The sequence below is a fragment of the Fistularia commersonii genome, chromosome 28 (assembly GCF_037954325.1).
Source record: "Fistularia commersonii isolate RoL2024-O1a breed Wild chromosome 28, RoL_Fcom_v1.0, whole genome shotgun sequence".
Classification (NCBI taxonomy): Eukaryota; Metazoa; Chordata; class Actinopteri; order Syngnathiformes; family Fistulariidae; genus Fistularia; species Fistularia commersonii.
This window is the reverse complement of record NC_141311.1, coordinates 5,514,406-5,525,273: the sequence shown is the minus strand read 5'-3', so window position 1 is coordinate 5,525,273 and position 10,868 is coordinate 5,514,406.

Sequence of the window (10,868 nt, the reverse complement as noted above, 5' to 3'; positions counted from 1 at the left end):
AGGTCGGGGTTGCTATTTAGGCAAATTTTCTTTTCTTCATTCCATATATGATATTTTTAGTTGTTGTTTTGTCACTCTCATATTAGTGCTAAATCCATCTCAGAAATGTGTAACTGAATGCACCACAGAGTCACAGTAAAAACAACATCACTGACATATTACGCTTGAAAATATATATATATTCCCACTAATCATACAATAATCCTGATGTCTCATTTCAAAATTTAACTTTGAACTCCATTTGATTACATACGTACTATAACCACTGTGTGTATATCATAGTGGCAGCTTTTGGAAGAATGATAATTAGATATGATGCCGAAAAAACGAGAAAAGTCACACATCGAGTGAAGGGTTCACCTTCAGCTTCGGGAGGAGTGAAAGCCATCACATCTGGCACTGGGCACCTAACAGCCTATTTACGGCCCAATCAGGAGCTGTGCTTATATTTTGGTCAGCTGCAAATCAACAGGGTGGCAGCCTCCATGCCAGTGTCTCTAGCGGAATGCCAGGCTCATTATAACACGATGAGAGTTCACCTTTCCTCCATTTGGGCGTCACAGGGGACGATGAGTCTCCTGACCACTGGGAGTAAATGCTTGTGTTTTTGCTGCAGCCTGTCAACATCGAGGAGGGAGGAATCGCAGCCGGTTGTTTTCCCTACTTTATGGTACAGGTTCATTGCATGCCCAACATTTTAGGACACAGAGAGCATTTTTTTTGCATAATTTTTCAGCCGTCAGTGTGGCGGTGTTACCACCGATTGTACATTTTAATAACATTTCACAGGATTCAAATGTAAGACAATACATTTCCATGTTGCACATCAGTAACCCCCTACTCCCCCAACATTGCTCATTTGAAGGTTCGCTCGCCCAAATTTATGTTAATGTGTGGCTTTTCTGTTCAGCTTATTTCTCCCATTCGGAGTCGGCAAGCTAAAGGTGGTTATCTTCAGATGTCATTGACTATTCACCTTGCCTTTCAAAAATGCTCTCGCCGCGGGCAACATATTATGTGTGAGACCCAGATATGTGGGTCTTGTGGGGGGTAATACTTTTTTTCGCTGGGCACATTAGCTGCTTGGAGGGAAAAACTGCGGACCTGCCACGGCAGAGATATCCAACATTGGGCTGCCAGCCCTGGCATACGTCCCAGAGAATTGTGATTCAACTGTAGCCGTGATGTTTGAATGTCCATCGACTTTGCTCCCAGGTGGGCCAACCCAGTAAATTCTATGTTTACAGTGCTCGTGGTTTAGGTGATTATTTATGGCAGCTTTCAAAAGCACAGAGTGAAAGAGTGAAGAGTAATTTTACTCAAATGACGGGTTGGAAAAAGAAATACGGAAATTCAGGAGAAAAGAAACAACAGACGCTGTCTTGCATGAAGTACCAAAACGCTGACAACTCAAATTCAAGAGAAACCTTAAACATACAGAAGCATATATAGTAAAGCAATTGAAAATTCTAATATTTAAATGTTAATATTAACATAGAAGGAATGGGCTGAGACTTTAAGAAGCTCAGGGTAATCTCTAATAATGAAAACAATTAGATTACCGCGTAATTCTAAAGGAAATAATTCTGCCATGCAATCTCTCACCAAAAGGACCAACAAAGAAGTTGTTGATGTACATTTTAACTGTGCATGATGTTTAAAATAGTCAGTTTTATGTTGTCAGAAATTAATTATACAAAAAAGGATTTAATATACATAAACCACAACTTGAACAATCATGAATTCATTGTTTATACTCATCCTTATTCACGGCAGGGCTAAGCCCAATCCTAGCAATGACACGTGACCCAAACTATTTATTGGTTAGAAGAAAAAGGTCTCACTAAACACTTCATGAGAAATGAATAGGAAAAATGTGTAAATGCTTTGTCTTGAATCTTTCAAAGACAGAAGTGAAGATACTCTTTGATAGAATTCTCATTCGACTATATTGCATCTTCCCAAGCACTGTTTTTGCTTGGGAAGTAATCCTGCTGACAGATGGATTTACAAAGAAACCGTCATCACACCCGCGTGAGCCGACGGGGGTGATGCTTTTTAAATAATCCGTAATCTGAGGTTCCAGTGAGATCAATAAATAAATGCGTTTCACTGATCTTTGTCTAGATTAGTTTGGTATTGTGTTAATGTGACCTTGACTGGTGTTTTATAAGTTTGTTGTTCAGAAAAGACCTCAGTCTAGAAAAGCCAGCCAGTAAGAGCTTTAGCTGCATGGGTCTCCTGTGCAATGTAATCTGAAACACTATTCTTCGATCAGGCCTATTTTCAGCCCACACATTTAACTGGAGCGAAGCTGATCTCCCTAACATGCACTCTGGGAGAATTTGGCAGGAGCGCACGCGCGTACACACACACACGTACACACACACACACACACGTACACACACACACACACGGAGCAGACACTTGGCTTTGCTCAAAACCAGCTAGACTTGACCTTTGATGGAAATTCTCAGGTGTGTCCCTCATATCCTACAAATAGAACCCAAAAAACATTCAGTGCTGCACAGTGAAATTGGCAACACTAGATGATATTCACATTTACCATGACTAAATAAGACTTTTTAATACTTCAACACAATATTTATCGCATCACAATGCCAAACTAAGTCCAGTCTTCTCAAAGGAAAAGCTCCATTTTGCTTAAAAAACATCCAAGGATTTGTCTAAGTAGTTGAAGGTAAAGCATGGGAGACAAGAAGACAAATTTGGGATGCGCAGGGGACGTCTCACAGGCGTCCTTCTCTCCCTTTCTTTTAAGCTGGTTATCCTGGGCAAGTACTTATCCCTCCAGCTCCAGCCGGTCTGCACTGGTTCGCCTGCTTGCATGCTGGCGAGGTTCCGCAGAGACAAGCAGGCATTTTCTGGCTAGTCCAGATAAACTCGAATGGTGACACAAGCTGGGCTAACCCACTGCATGCTTCGCAGAAAAGCTCCAGAAACTGCTTTTCACCACAAGATTCCAGATAAAACCCATGGAGCTCAACCATGACAGACATAACACAGACTTTCATCGGTTCCATTCATTTCCCTCCTCTCCGATTCTTTTGATTTGCTTCTTCTATATTGGGTTTCAGCTGTTTGTAAAGTGTCTAAGCTTTAAAAAAAAGCAGATGTGAAGGGTTTTGAGAGGACAGGACCCTTGCCTAAACTCTAGGCCAGTAAAAAGGCCTGAATATCAAATTAATTCCATAAACCTGAGGCTGCTGTTGTAACACGATGCACCACACAGTGATACCTCTTATTCCTCTCCTGTCTTGGGATGCACCGAACTCCCATGATGAGGCAACTACAAGGAAATTCAAAAATACAACCATGAGCAGATCGACACAGCAGGACCACAGGGCTCTATCTGCCCCTGTTTTCAAACAACTGAATGAGTTAAATGTTGTCAAAACAGATTATAAGTCAATGTATATTGTAACTTCTCAAACCCTGCTTGTGGCTTATTTAGATATTGGCTTGCAATGACTGTATGAACTAGCTACATCAGGTGACAACTGACTGTTCCCACTCAATTCCAGGTAAACAAAAAAAAAAAAAACACAATTAATTGCACCCCAAATGACACCCATAAAATTCCCAGCAACCCCACAATCACAAGCATCAACATAAACCCCAACATTCGTGACTCGCTACGATATTATGAAAAGAGTAGACCATAAGAGGGTGTCAACCCTATTTAGATAAGTTGAAAAAATTGAGAGTATTGTAGAGTATTTGATAGTATTGCCTCATTTGAGGTTACGCTGTTGATTCACTTAATCTTCAACTGGCTGGGTGAGACTGGCGTGCTCGTCATCTGGCTGCCGACGGCAGGTAGCCGGGCGGCTGTTTATCCCTCATTTGACGCTGTTAAACTGTTTTCCATCCATTCAACAGGATCATACTGTAATCAAGATCCAATTATCCATGGTATTCTGATCTGGAACCAAAAAAAAAACCCTGTCCTCATTGTAATTATCTGAAATCTGTGATTTACTTTCTTAACCAGTGGTTTCTTCCCAGGTATTTGGAGTGCAGTAAAATGACATTTGGTCGTAGATGTCGTCATCAGGTTGTGGTAGATTTGCTTGTTTTAATGATCCATTGATGTTGCACTCAGAAGCGTTTTTCGTGAACTGTTTTGACAGCAAAATACCCAGATTTTTTTTTTTCCAGGGCCAGACATCTTCTCCCATTACTTTTGATTCGCTTGAGCTCCCGTCAAAGTGTTTCTCTGCAGTGATAATGGATAGTCATTTTGTTGCTTTCTTTTTTTCCCTCATGAGTTTATCTGTGCAATGCTGTCCTCTCTGCCAATTCTTTTTCGTAGCCTTATTGTTTCATAAATTGTCCTATAAGGTCATTTTGAGGCGTCATGTCAAAACTAAGGTATCATTCTCTCTCTCACACACCGACACACACACACACTCACACACGTAACACACATAAACACTTGGAGAGCAAATTGAAAATTTTAAACACTGCATTGCACTTAACTGGACAAAACTGTTATGCATGCCAATGCTTTTGTTATGTGTTGTATATAAATTTGAATCTTCGGAAAGCTGCTGTGATAGATGTCGATTATTACAGTCAATTAAATACAGTGGAAGTTTGATATGATTGGGTGTGTCGAAATTCTTTTGTGTCAAGTGTGGGTTTCTGTGGAAAAAAGTCATGAGCAACTGTAAACTAAATTTCATAGATCGGATGGGAGAGGAGAAGGGCTTATAGGCTTTTCAGAGACTGTGCCTGAGGGGATCTAATATAAACCCTGCTACCGTTATCTGTTTAAAACAAATATCATACTTCTCCTGATGATTATTCTCCGAAGCCTTGGCGGCTCCAGTGAAGTTTCTCCCAAATGACGGGGTCCCACCTCTCGAGCCACTCTGACGTCTAGATTTGGTGTGAGTCAGTTCATGACTGCTGTACTTCTATTATTGTTAATGGCTGCTAGAGGGAAGGAAGGCATGGAAACTAAAACTTAGAGGATTGAAAAATAAGAATAAAACAGCAACATACAGACTCCAATCGAGGAAGTCATGCAATCATCTTAACAACCCTACTGAACTAACATTGGCTTTACGAGAGCAGAGAGACAGATGACCGTCACTTGCACTTTGGCCACAATTTGACAAAGATGTGATCCATTTTATGGCAGCTGCGTTATAAATGGCAGATTCATAGGACTTTAGGCACTCTGGGATTGAGCCACATAATGGTAAAGAAGCAAAATCCGGTGCGATAAAATGCCAGTGTTTCGAATCGTGTTAGTCGTGTTTGCTGTATGCAAATGATTTAAAATGAGCCATGTTTGTCCTGATGGCTGATGAAAGGACTCTTTGTGGTCTATGAACTTAACCTTTAAAAAAGAGACACATTTCAATAACAAGGGAGTTTTTGGCAAAGTAGTGGTTTTTCAATTGAATATGGACTAAGCTTCGGCAAACATATGGCGAACTGTAACTATCTTTGCTTCTTCCTTTTTTTCCTATTGGCTTTTCCCTTCAGGGGTTATCACAGCCAAACAACCTTCTCCATCCAATCCTATTCTCTGTAGCCTCTCTCCCACCAACTAACTTCATATCTTCTTTCACTACATCCATAAATCTTCTCTTCGGTCTTCCACTAGACCTCCTGTCTGGCAGCTCCAATTCCAGCATCCGTCTACCAATATATTCACATTCCCTCCTCTGTACATGACCCAACCATCTCAGTCAGGCCTCCCTGACCTTCTCTCCAAACTGTCTTTGCTTCGACAACTTTAAAATACGTGTTCCTATCTCTTTGACATTAGTCAGCAATGTAAGTCTTTCACAAAGATGACACACTATTGTCTTTGGTTTAAGTTAAAGCCATCTATCCTTTTGTACATGTCTTGCTTACTCCAAGTTTTTATTTCTGTGTAACAATTATAGACCATCTGATAGGAAATGCCACATCTTCGTCTCAAATGACATTGTGCCTGCAGGTGGCACTATAGCAACGTGTAAAGCTGAAATATCTACTCAGTTGTAATATAGGTGAGTGGTTTGAATTTCATATTAGACGGAGTGGTGCTCCGCCAAATCCTTTATTATGGCTTATTGTGCTTCAGTGCCACAGGAGTAGTTATTGCTTTTTCATATTGTAACACTTCAATGAAGACGTCTGCAACAAGGCTTTCACTCAGGATGTCGTTGCTTTATTCCCAACAACTTCTCTTGATACAACTCTACTAGACTCCACGCTCCACATCCCTCCTTCTACATTCTCGAATCTTCCCGCTTCTCCCCCCGTCCACCCGCTCTCCACCAATCACCGGACCGCAGCCTATATGACAAATCCGCAGTTTAGCGATCGGCGAAGGGTTGGCGAATGACAGGCCGACGAAATACAATATTATGTATTTAATAAGGATACATTTAAATGAATTAAAAATTCAGTTCACTGGTGTATACAGTGACAAAAGACTAAATGTTTTCTACTCACCGTGACCTCTGAATAGCAGCCATGACTTCTTAATCACATTTACACTAGGAGTATACTGTTGTACATTTCTGTACAGATGATGTCCCTCAGGGGTCATGGTCTACTCACTCCCGCTATTTCCCTCCCAGGGATGAGCTCAGTAATATAATCACACTCTGTTCGGGAGAGAAGCAGCACATGTCATACGGACTGACACGATCGGATCTTTCACATGCAATTACGATGAAAGAAGAATTACTGAATAGGTTCTTCTTGGGGTCCGTGCTTTATATTCTCAAGTTCATTTCAGTCAAATTTGAGTGGATTTTGGTGATATTTTTGGTGGCAAATTTGCAGTTGTTTGACATGATGAGAAAGATATTAATAAGGCACTCTAAAAGTATTACATGGGTGTGCCACTCTTCTGTCCGAATGATAAAAGACAGTGAGGGGGGGTTTCATTTTAGTAAAAAATTCAGAATAGATGATTATAGCTCTTAAGATTATACATGACAGATTTTGTATAACATTAACTGTACATCTCATTAACTGGATACATCTAAATATTTCACATATGCTGCTATCGTTTAAACAGACTTGTTTACATCGCCCTCTCCTGGTAATATCACAGTTATAAAGCTCAGCCCTTATCTTAACATGCTGCACCAGCTCAGTGCCTCCTTTCAATGTTAATGTTGCAATTTGATCATTTAATTTAGCATATGATAGATTTTGAGTTTTGAGTCTGATGGGATGCAGGCAGCACAAAGTGCATAGAATACTCGAAACTTTGTCTTAAATTTGGCCACCGCTGCTGGGTCTTCGGTGTTTTGTTTTAGATGGACTCGGTAGATCAGATTTTAGTTGCTTTTTTAGGCAAGAGTGAACTATTTTATTAAATTAAGCGCAACAAACCCATCTTGACTCTACCGCTAGTTGATTCGCACAATTGTGGGCATGTAATCCTTCTAGTGGTCAGGGATTTTGAGGCCACAGTGGGCCCCTGAGAGATAGTGAGAGCGAAAGGAAGTGTTCTTGTTTTTTTTTTTGTTTTTTTGTTTTTTTTTTTACAATAACGCCGATGGGAGGGGGCGCAATCCCTGATCTTGTCAGGGGTCCCACAGCATCACCCTAGGATTCAAACATAACATATCTAGATGGTGACCAACCTAAAGAAATGATTGAAATGCTTCACGACTCTTGTTGAAGAATATCATGTTTTCTGTCTGGATTGTGAATTACAACTCTCCCAGGAACCCATGGCCTTTGTAGCTCATGATACACATGCCATGTGGGTGTGGGATTTGAAGTTCACTGCTTCAGGCCTGAGTAAATACTGCAGCCATTCCAGGCGTTGCTCTGAATGGTGGAGGAAGGAAATGTCTGTAATCAGAGTAAATTCACTGTTTCCCATACTTGAGTCAGGAAGTAAATCAGATGCAGGGAGATGACAGTTGATGAAGGGAGTTTCGCTTATCAGACTGAAAAGGGGAGGGTCTTAGGTGTGCTTTCGGTTTTCTAATTAACATGAATGCGTTGTGTCATATTCAACTTCTAATATGTATTATCTGAATAACTATCCAAATATTTAACACCACAATTTGATAGGATCATTTTAGTATTAGAACTATATGTGGCTTTTTATTTGAAATTATTTCGGGATTACCTTAAGCATTTAGGCTACACAGTACATTACTATTATTATTGTATATCTGAAAACAAATGTTCCAGAAGATACCACTCTTCATTATTCTGATTTCAAATATATATGCATTTTCTCTAGGCACACAATAAGTAAGATATTGAGTATAAAGTTCATGTGTTCAGACAGTATGTTAGGATTCAACAAGTATATATCATCTGCTCACTGGATTTTGGCTCTGGATATCAAGATTTACCCACATCTTACCAAGCATTTTCAGTCCCACAAAAATGGACTCATAATATCCCAAATTGAATAAGCAGGCATGGAAAGGTTTATGCTGTGCCAAATGTTGGCCATGCAAGTGGGTTCACAGTCATTTGGAGTAATTATTTTCACACTGCAGGAATTCCAAACCTCAGTATGACATCCTCACATCATCCTGTCAAATGCTAAAACCATTTTATTTTCTAATGTTATTTTAATTAAAAGCACATACATTGAATGCAACATGAAGACTATGGCCAACATCAAGTAAAGAGCTTTTCCCTTGAGTCAGCAGAGCTGCCCTCCACACAGCACACTGTCCTATTATATTGCATATATATATATATATATATATATATATGTATATGTGTCTGTGCGTTTGTATATATGGAACGGTTATTTAAATTATTTTAAAGAGTATTATTACTGAAATTAAGTATTATTCAAGAGAGAGTATCACTTCAGATTGAGATCCTTTCCTTTTTTCTTTTTTCCAATGACTATCACAGAGACACCATCACTGCATTTTATGCTCTACCATCATACTCAACAAAAACATAAAGTCCCTGTCTGGCTCTCAGAACAACACCACGTGTTGCGGCATGCCAGTGAGCAAACAAGAGGTTATTTCTGTCTGTGGTCGACCCCTAAGTGACCCCCTGCCAAGCTCTCTGCTGACTGGGCCGAGCCAGTAGGAGAGAGGGGCGAGCTTTTGTTATGTGCTCTGAGTAATTGCCACTCCAGGGTTAATTGGAGTTATGGGAAAGTTATGGTCGTTGAAATCAGGGAATGTAAAAGAAGTGTGAAGGGGTTACTCATCCATTGCTTAAGTTGTAATATTTTTTTTTTACACAATGTGTCGAGAATGTTTCATGCCAGTGGTAGAAAAATGGAAAAGATTACATTTCCAACTATGCTCTCAGCTATTTTTAGCCGGACAGCCTTCTCTGGTTCTTAATGTCCAGAATATGCTGCGGGTGTTTTGCACCCTATCTGTACAAGTCAAGAACATTATTTATCTTCTTGGTTACAATATATTGGTTAGTTTCTTACTTTTCCCATTGTGTACACTGCAAGTAATTGCAGAATGTTTTTGTATCATCAGCAGATCTTTTTTTTTTTTCCATTGCAATCAAGATTGTAAAGAGCCTTGAATAACTGGGCAGAAAGTCACACAGGAATGTTTTTTTTTTTTGTTTGTTTGAGTTTTATTTTTTCAGTTGTATTTCAGATGCCCCTTATTTAATATACACGTACAATACAATGCCAATCTAATCAAACATAACGCCCCGAGCGTATAAGTTCACAGGTGATTGCTGCCATGCAGGGAATTGACTTGATAATGTTCATCAATCATGGACAATGCTGATTGTGGTCATTGGATTCTTATCTAAACACCCGTATTCTCACGGATGATTGTAATAGTCCACAATTAATCTGTGGATGTGACTTAAATGTATTTAGTGTGAACCACCGCCCCACTGTTTGTAAAAGGCAATGGCCAAAAAAAGTTTGAATAGAATGAAATCCATCACATCATCACTGCAAACTACAACCTTCAAACCGAGCTCAACATAATCTTTATTTTCTTCAAACAGTACTATGTGCTATGTACTGTTAACTCCAGCTTATTAAAGACCTAGTGACTACATCTACTTCATGTGTTTCATGTTTGTTAAGAGTCTATTTAAGAAGTTGTCACAAAGTAACAAAGTATATTTAATCCATAAATACAACTTTAAAAACGAGAACTTACATCAATTTAACAAATGTTAAACATGATCTTTAAAGTGGAGTTTTGCCGTAATTAGAAAAAAACAAACCAGACGTGTGTTATATATGAAATGTTTATCGCAACATAATTTGGATTTAGATATTTATTGTAAAGTCTGTGTGTTTCAACAGACTTTCAACCTAAAAAAAAAAAGCATTTTGACAATTTGCATCCCAAAAAGAATTATTGAAGACATGTTGTAACATTATGAGGGCAAAAGTCCAGGTGCGTGTGCTAAGACCGACCTGGTATAGCCAGAGGAGTCGCAGCTGGCCAGGCCCACCCCGAGGACAAAAAATGCACGGACAGATGAGGGGAACGATATAAAAGAAACAGCTTGGAGACGAAAAAAAATAGCAGCATTCATGACAGAGACAAGCATGTTGCAAAGTTAACCAGGTGGTCATGTATTTATTATATGGCGCCACCTGATGTGACACAGTTGTGATTTAGTTTAAATTACCCAGCTGTCTCTGAGCCGGTTCAGCAAAGTCCCTTAGTGTTTGGATGATGAGCCGTAGACCACATTGTACAATTTTTGGATTCCTTTGCGTCACCACTGCTTACTTATTGGTAATCTTGGTGGAACAGTTTGTTGCTTGGCAGTATTAAAAGGTCTAAGTTAAAACGTGGGAAGGAATGTAAGTGGCCATTTGATTGCACATCCAGTTAATCTAAGCGAGCCAATAGAAAAATGTGTTTGTATATATGCACACATGCTTGAAA